General features: G+C 54.2%; 1 long non-coding RNA gene across 1 annotated transcript; it reads left to right on the top strand.

Moving 5' to 3' along the window:
• Nucleotides 1-778: 778 nt before the first annotated feature.
• On the top strand, nucleotides 779-4,108 carry LOC135977865 (uncharacterized). The gene is made up of 3 exons (XR_010595309.1): nucleotides 779-895; nucleotides 2,360-2,478; nucleotides 3,999-4,108. It is a non-coding gene; the product is annotated as an uncharacterized LOC135977865 (long non-coding RNA).
• Nucleotides 4,109-9,075: the final 4,967 nt, after the last annotated feature.

The following is a 9,075-nucleotide window of genomic DNA, read 5'->3' on the forward strand; positions in this document are numbered from 1 at the left end:
GAGCCTCTTTCGAGTTTTCTCCTTTCCTTTTACTGATTTTACTAGAAAACAGACGTCCCTGTTTAGAAGGTAAGAGCCTCCAAGAGGTTTTGGCAGCTGCTCAGTCTGATCCACGTGGTGCCAGCTGAATTCTAGGCATGGAAAACAGTAGTTTAAGATGGCAGAATTTTATTCCATCTCTTGGATTTTGTGCCGTAGAATCACTGGGGACATTAGGGTTTGTCCTTTTTGTTTTACCTTTTCCTCCATCCCTCCTTCCTTTCTCTTCATCTCTTACTTCTTTTGTCCTTTCTCCTGTTCCTCGAAAACTGTAGGGTTGAAATAGTGCTTGGACTCCACTGACACTAGATGCTGCCATCGTGTGGTTTAGCATTAGTGTCTGGGATGACTTGGGGCAAGATCTCAACCTCCCCGCAACCCACTTCACTGCTGCCAGAATCCCTCCTGCCCCCCCCTGCTAGAGCCGCCTCCCTGCCCAACCTGGGTGGGGGTGGAGAAGAGGGTTCTGATAACTTGAGCTGTGGTTTGGAGGTGGAACAGCTGTCAAGGGCACTGAGGGGGAGGTAGCAGGAGCTCACCCTACAAGGACGGGGGTTGGCACTGGAGATTACTAGAAAGGAGAAGACGACTCCATTCTGGGGTTCAGGAGGTGAATTCATCCCTCAGTGGTGGGCAGGTGCTGGGTGGAAATACTACTGGTTCCAGGTGTCCTTAATTGCCCCTGATTCCTCGGGGCATTTGAGTCTCTGAAAGGGTTCTCGTTCCCTTGCAGGAGGAGGACGTCACGGCCAAAGGGATGCACCAGCTCCGCATCATCCGGCACTTACGCCATGTGCCTGAGACACTGCCTGGGCTGTTCCTCTGAGGCCTTAGCAACTCCCTCTCCCTGCTGCAGGTACTGCTCTGGCTCACTGTAAATGGGGAGCTAGTGGAAGGGGAAATGGAGCCCCCTGGCACTCACTAAAAGGGAAAGTGGTGGATTCTCCAACTCTTGATGTCATTGATTGAAGACTAGATGCCTTTCTGGAATGTGTGTGCCCAAAAAGTAACTATTGTACTATACTGGAAGCCTATGATATGGAGGGGGTTAGATGAGATGCTGTAAAGGTCTCTTCTGGCCAGAAAGTCTCCTACCTATGGAAACACTGAGTGTAGTATTGGGAGCAGCCTCTGATGTTTTACTGTCTAGCTAGCTTGCTTCCTAGAATGAAGACGAATTTTGTGGTGTGATCCACAGAGCGTAGCTCAAACCTTCAAAGTGTCAGGCCAGCAGCAGGACATGAGCACTTTAGGGTTTGGTTGGGTGTGGCAGTGATATCACAAAGGCTTTTTCAAGGACCTCAGCGTACTGGTCAAAGGTGTTAGGGAGGTGGTGACCTCAGAGAGAGATGCTGTCTTCAGCCAGGGAGGACAGGGGCTTACAACCAGGGAAACCTCAGAGACCCCTGTGGCTTTGCTTCAGCAAGTCTCCTTCTCGAGGTTTCTTTTTGAGGACTGAGAGAGTGTTAGGGTTGACGTATGTGAGTGCGAGCAGGAGCCTCTTTCGAGTTTTCTCCTTTCCTTTTACTGATTTTACTTGAAAATTAGAAGGTAAGAGCCTCCAAGAGGTTTTGGAACCTGCTCAGTCTGATCCATCTGGTGCCAGCTGAATTCTCGGCATGGAATACAGTAGTTTAAGGTGGCAGAATTTTATTCCCTCCCTGGAATTTTGTCCCGTGGAATCACTGGGGACACTAGGGTTTGTCCTTTTCGTTTTACCTTTTCCTCCATCCCTCCTTCCTTTCTCTTCATCTCTTACTTCTTTTGTCCTTTCTCTTGTTCCCCTCCCACCTCCAGGAGTGGTGTGTGTGTTGCTGGGGGTGCTCTTCACCTCCACTTGTGGGAAGTTGATCCAGAACTGTCGGGTTCAAATAGTGCTTGGACTCCACTGACACTAGATGCTGCCATCCTGTGGCTTAGCATTAGTGTCTGGGACAACTTGGGGCAAGATCTCAACTTCCCCGCAACCCACTTCACTGCTGGCAGAATCCCTCCTGCCCCCCCTGCTAGGGCCGCCTCCCTGCGCAACCTGGGTTGGGGTGGAGAAGAGGGTTCTGATAACTTGAGCTGTGGTTTGGAGGTAGAACAGCTGTCAAGGGTACTGAGGGGGAGGTAGCAGGAGCTCACCCTACAGGGTGGTGGATTGGCACTGGAGGTTACTAGAAAGGACCAGAAGACTCCATTCTGGGGTTCAGGAGGTGAATTCATCCCTCAGTGGTGGGCAGGTAGTCAGTTTAAATACTGCTGGTTCCAGGTGCCCTTAATTCCCCCTGATTCCTCGGGGCGTTTGAGTCTCTGACAGGTTCTCGTTCCCTTGCAGGAGGAGGACGTCACGGCCAAAGTGATGCACCCGCATTATCCGCCACTTGCGCCAGGTGCCTGAGACACTGCAGGGGCTGCGCCTCTGATGCCTTCAGCATCTCCTGCTCCCTGCTGCAGGTACTGCTCTGTCTCCCTCTAAATGGCGAGCTAGTGGAAGGGGAAATGGAGCCCCCTGGCACTCACTAAAAGGGAAAGTGGTGGATTCTCCATCTCTTGATGTCATTGAATGAAGACTAGATGCCTTTCTGGAATGTGTGTGCCCAAAAAGTAGCTATTGTACTATACAGGAGGCCTATGATATGCAGGGGCTTAGATGAGATGCTCTAAAGGTCTCTTGTGGCCATAACGTCTACAAATTTTGGAAACACTGAGTGTAGTATTGGGAGCAGCCTCTGATGTTTTACTGTCTAGCTAGCTTGCTTCCTAGAATGAAGACGAATTTTGTGGTGTGATCCACAGAGCGTAGCTCAAACCTTCAAAGTGTCAGGCAAGCAGCAGGACATGAGCACTTTAGGGTTTGGTTGGGTGTGGCAGTGATATCACAAAGGCTTTTTCAAGGACCTCAGCGTACTGGTCAAAGGTGTTAGGGAGGTGGTGACCTCAGAGAGAGATGCTGTCTTCAGCCAGGGAGGACAGGGGCTTACGACCAGGGAAACCTCAGAGACCCCTGTGGCTTTGCTTCAGCAAGTCTGCTTCTCGAGGTTTCTTTTTGAGGACTGAGAGAGTATTAGGGTTCACGTATTTAAGTGCGAGCAGGAGCCTCTTTCGAGTTTTCTCCTTTCCTTTTACTGATTTTACTTGAAAATTAGAAGGTACGAGCCTCCAAGAGGTTTTGGAACCTGCTCAGTCTGATCCATCTGGTGCCAGCTGAATTCTCGGCATGGAAAACAGTAGTTTAAGGTGGCAGAATTTTATTCCCTCCCTGGAATTTTGTCCCGTAGAATCACTGGGAACACTAGGGTTTGTCCTTTTCGTTTTACCTTTTCCTCCATTCCTCCTTCCTTTCTCTTCATCTCTTACTTCTTTTGTCCTTTCTCTTGTTCCCCTCACACCACCAGGAGTGGGGTGTGTGTGTGTGTGTGTGTGTGTGTGTGTGTGTGTGTGTGTGTGCGTGTGTGTGTGTGTGTGGTGCTGTTGGTTCTCTTCACCTCCCCTTGTGGGGAGTTGATCCAAAACTGTGGGGTTGAAATAGTGCTTGGACCCCACTGACAGTAGATGCTGCCATTGTGTGACTTAGCATTAGTGTCTGGGATGACTTGGGTCAAGATCTCAACCTCCCTGCAACCCACTTCACTGCTGGCAGAATCCCTCCTGCACACCCTGTTAGAGCCGCCTCCCAGCCCAACCTGTGTCGGGGTGGAGAAGAGGGTTCTGATGACTTGAGCTGTGGTTTGGAGGTGGAATGTCTGTGAAGGGCACTGAGCAGGAGGTAGCAGGAGCTCACCCTACAAGGAGGGGGGTTAGCTCTGGAGGTTTCTAGAAAGGACAAGAAGACTCCATTGTGGGGTTCAGGAGGTGAATTCATCTCTCATTGATGGGCAGGTGCTGGGTGGAAATACTGCTGGTTCCAGGTTCCCTTAATTCCCCCTGATTCCTCGGGGCCTTTGAGTCTCTGACAGGTTCTCGTTCCCTTGCAGCAGGAGGACGTCAGGGCCAAAATGATGCACCAGCTCCGCATCATCCTGCACTTACGCCACTTGCCTGAGACACTGCAGGTGCTGCGCCTCTGAGGCCTTCAGGAACTCCCGCTCCCTGCTGCAGGTACTGTTCTGGCTCACTGTAAATGGGGAGCTAATGGAAGGGGAAATGGATCCCCCTGGCACTCACTAAAAGGGAAAGTGATGGATTCTCCATCTCTTAATGTCATTTAATTTAGACTAGATACCTTTCTGGAATGTTTGTGCCCAAAAAGTAACTATTGTACTATACAGGAAGCCCATGATATGCAGGGGCTTAGATTAGATGCTCTAAAGGTCTCTTCTGGCCATAAAGTGTAGTAATTTTGGAAACACGGAGTGTAGCATTGGGAGCAGCCTCTGATGTTTTACTGTCTAGCCGGCTTGCTTCCTAGAATGAAGACGCATTGAGTGGGGTGATCCACACAGAGTAGCTCAAACCTTCAAAGTGTGAGGCCAGCAGGAGGACATTAGCACTTCAGGGTTTGGTTGGGTGTGGCAGTGACATCACAAAGGCCTTTTGCAGGACGTCAGCTTATTGGTCAAATGTGTTAGGGAGGTGGTGACCTCAGAGAGAGATGCTGACATCAGAGAGAGATGCTGACATGAGGGCCAGGGAAACCTCAGAGACCCCTCTGGCTTTGCTTCAGCAAGTCTCCTCCTTGAGGTCTCTCTTTGAGGAAAGTAAGTGCCTCGGAGAGGTTTGTATCCTGTTCAGTCTGATCCACCTGGTGCCAGCTGAATTCTAGGCATGGAAAACACTAGTTCAAGGTGGCAGAATTTTATTCCCTCCCTGTGATTTTGTCCCGTAGAATCACTGGGGATATTAGTGTTTGTCCTTTTCGTTTTACCTTTTCCTCCCTCCCTCCTTCCTTTCTCTTCATCTCTTACGTCTTTTGTCCTTTCTCCTGTTCCCCTCCCACCACCGGGAGTGGTTTGTGTTTGTGTGTGTGTGTGTGTGTGTGTGTTTTGCTGGGGGTGCTCTTCACCTCCCTTTGTGGGGAGTTCATCCAAACCTGTGTGGTTGAAATAGTGCTTGGACTCCACTGACACTAGATGCTGCCATCGTGTGGATTAGCATTGGTGTCTGGGATGACTTGGGGCAAGATCTCAACCTCCCCGCAGCCCACTTCACTGCTGGCAGAATCCCACCTGCCACCACTGCTAGAGCCGCCTCCCTGGCCAACCTGGGTGGGGGTGGAGAAGAGGGTTTTGATAACTTGAGCTGTGGTTTGGTGGTGGAACAGCTGTCAAGGGCACTGAGAGGGAGGTAGCAGCAGCTCACCCTTCAAGGAGGGGATTTGGCACTGGAGGTTACTAGAAAGGACAAGAAGACTCCATTCTGGGGTTCAGGAGGTGAATTCATCCCTCAGCGGTGGGCAGGTGCTGAGTGGAAATACTGCTGATTCCCGGTGCCCTTAATTCCCCCTGATTCCTCGGGGCGTTTGAGTCTCGGACAGGTTCTCGTTCCCTTGCAGCAGGAGGACGTCACGGCCAAAGCTATGCACCAGCTCCGCATCATCCATCACTTGCGCCAGGTGCCTGAGACACTGCAGGGGCTGTGCCTCTGAGGCCATCAGCAACTCCCGCTCCCTGCTGCAGGTACTGCTTTGGTTTACTGTAAATGGGGAGCTAGTGGAAGGGGAAATGGAGCCCCCTGGCACTCACTAAATGGGAAAGTGGTGGATTCTCCATCTCTTGATGTCATTTAATGAAGACTAGATGCCTTTCTGGAATGTGTTTTCTAAGAAAGTAACTGTTGTGCTCTACAGGAAGCCTATGATATGCAGGGGGTTAGATGAGATGCTCTAAAGGTCTCTTCTGGCCATAAAGTCTCCTAATTTTGGAAACACTGAGTGTAGCATTGGGAGCAGCCCCTGATGTTTTAGTGTCTAACCGGCTTGCTTCCTAGAATGAAGACGCATTGAATGGGGTGATCCACACAGAGTAGCTCAAACCTTCAAAGTGTCAGGCCAGCAGCAGGACATTAGCACTTCCGGGGATGGGTGGGTGTGGTAGTGACTGTGACGAACTGGGCCTGTTCTCACTGTGGTCTGTGAATGCTGACAGGGGAGTGTGCTGGGATAGTCTGCATTGCAGGATGGGATCTGCCCGAGGGCGCCCGAGGGCGCATACCTGAGTGTGTAACATGAGAACCCAGGAAGGGGTTGAAGGCCAGGTGACTCCTTAGCCCGGGAAACTGGACAAAGGCTGTGGGAGGGGTCGCTGAAGGCAGAGGGCTGGAAGCAGGCTGGAGGGAGGCTGGAGAGATGGCTGGGAGGCAGAGATGGCTCTGACCCCCCAAAGGGGGGTGGGCTGGCATGCCCTGGGACCCCAAGCTGGACCTAACTGAGGGGGGCCCTGTTGTCTGTGCCTGCAAGACCTGTCTTGGACTGTATTCCTGTCATCCAAATAAACCTTCTGCTTTACTGGCTGGCTGAGAGTCATGGTGAATCGCAGGAAGCCGGGGGTGCAGGGCCCTGAGTCCCCCAATACTCCGTGACAACTGGTGGCAGCGGTGGGATCTACTGCACCCCGTGGACGGCGCTTCCTGCAGTAAGTGACTGGGGAGCAGTAAAACGAAGGGGGATTGACGGGGACCAGGCGTGCTGAAGAGTGAGAGAGAGACGGTTATTACCCCTGGGAGTGTGTGACCAGCGAGAAGGACTTTTGCAGTAACAGGGTCCCCCGGGGGGATCGCAGCGAGTGGTCCCAGGGGCGGAGGAGTCTGCAGCTCGACCCTGGCAGAGAGGTGGTGACCTCGAGAAGGGCTGGCACACTAGGGGTCCCCCTGGGAACTGTGGGGAGCTGTGAGCACACTGGCCGGTGAGTGGCCAGCAGGAAGATGTATGCCAAGCGGCTTAAGAGCGACCTGGTGGAGCTGTGCAAGCAGAGGCGGCTGCGCATTGGGAGGCTCACCAAAGAACAGCTCATTGCCCAGCTGGAGGCGGAAGATCGCGCGAATGAACTGCTCCCTGTGTCCCAGGGAAGCAGCCTGGCAAATGCAGCGCAGGCACCAGTGTCTGTCCCAGCTGGGAGTGGTCAGCCGGCTGCTGAGGGCTTCCCGAGACCCCTCCTTCCTATGCCTAGGGGAAGGGTGGGGAGGAGCCCAGCAAATACCGAAGGCGCCGTGACCCCCCCGGCCAGCAGGGGGTCCCCCCGGCGAAGCTCGCCGGCCAGCAGAGGATCCTCCCGGCGACGTTCGGCATCCGGGGAGCGGAATTGGCTGGAATGGGAGAAAGAGCTAAAACTGAGGGAGCTGGAGGATCGTGAACAACAGAGACAGCATGAACGGGAGGAGAAAGAGAGACAGCATCAGCGTGAAGAGAGACAGAGACAGCATGAACGGGAGGAGAATGAGAGACAGCATCAGCGTGAACGGGAGGAGAAAGAGAGACAGAGACAGGAGAATGAGAGACAGCGTCAGCATGAACTGGAACTGGCGAGATTGAAGGGCAGCGAACCCCCAGCTGCGGTGAGTGATGGGGGACCCAGGACTGCACGGAGCTTTGATAAGTGCATCATGGCCCCATACAAGGAGGGGGAGGACATGGATGACTTCCTGGAGGCCTTTGAGACGGCCTGCGAGCTGCACCGGGTTGATCCAGCGGACAGACTCCGGGTCCTTACCCCCTTACTGGACCCCAAAGCCGTGGCATTGTACCGCCAACTGGAAGAGGCAGAGAAAGGGGACTACGAACTATTCAAAAAGGCCCTGCTACGAGAGTTTGGGCTGACTCCTGAGATGTACCGGGAAAGGTTCCGGAGTCAGGATAAAACCCCTGAGATCTCATATCTACAACTAGCCGCCCGCATGGAAGGATACGCCAGCAAGTGGGCTGATGGGGCCCAGACGAAGGAGGACCTGGTCAAACTGCTGGTACTGGAGCAACTGTATGAGCGGTGCCCATCTGACCTGAGGCTGTGGTTGGTGGACAGAAAGCCAGAGAACCCGCGACAGGCAGGCCGGCTGGCCGATGAGTTCGTAAAGAGCCGGTCAGGAGATAAAAGGGAGGAGTCCCAAAGGAGCAATCCCACCACAACGCAGAGAGAGAGTCACCATGGGACCTCCCCGTGGGAAAATACAGAAAAACCCCATCAGAGGGGAACATCCGGCATCAGGACCATCCGACCCACTCAAGGGGACCCATGGGACATGGGCTGCTACCACTGTGGCCAAAAGGGCCACATACGGGCCCAATGCCCCAGGCTCAGGGACAGACTGAGCAGGCCGAACCCACAGAGGGTTGACTGGGTAGAGACCCAGCCCGGCGAGAGGCAGCATTCCCAGGGAAGGGGGGCTGGCAGGGTACCACCTGCTAAGGAGGGAGGAGAGCCCCAGGCTAGCTTCTCTGGGGGGCCAGATGCTCCGGATTCAAAGTTCTCCGTTTACAGGGTTGGCGCGGGGCTGTCCCTGCGGAGCGAGTGCCTTGTTCCCCTGGAGGTGGATGGGAAGAAAGTTTATGGATACTGAGACACGGGCGCAGAGGTGACACTGGCCCGGCCCGAGGTGGTGGCCCCAGATCGGGTGGTGCCCAACACCTTCCTGACCCTGACCGGGGTGGGCGGGACCCCATTTAAGGTTCCCGTAGCGAGGGTACACCTGAAATGGGGGGCCAAGGAGGGCCCCAAGGACGTGGGAGTGCACCACCATTTGCCCACTGAGGTGTTGATGGGGGGGGACCTAGAGGACTGGACCAGCAGCCCCCAGACCGCCTTAGTTGTGACCCGCGGTCAGAGCCGGCGAGGGGCACTGCGCCCTGGCCTTGGGGCGGGTGCCTTGCCTGAGGCGCGGGACCCTAACCTGGTGGGGAGGGAACGCCCAGGGACGCGGCTCAGGGAGGCTGCAGCTTCGGACCCAGCGGGCGAGAAAGAGCAGGTGGCCATCCCCGTCCCAGCTGCTGAGTTCCAGGCCGAGTTACAGAGAGATCCCTCCTTGCGGAAGATAAGGGACCTGGCCGACCTCAATGCGGTACAGACCATGGGACGAGGTGGCCGGAAAAGGTTCCTGTGGGAGAAGGGGTTCCTGTACCGAGAA

Source organism: Chrysemys picta, unplaced genomic scaffold (genome assembly GCF_011386835.1).
Source record: "Chrysemys picta bellii isolate R12L10 unplaced genomic scaffold, ASM1138683v2 scaf53, whole genome shotgun sequence".
NCBI lineage: Eukaryota > Metazoa > Chordata > Testudines > Emydidae > Chrysemys > Chrysemys picta.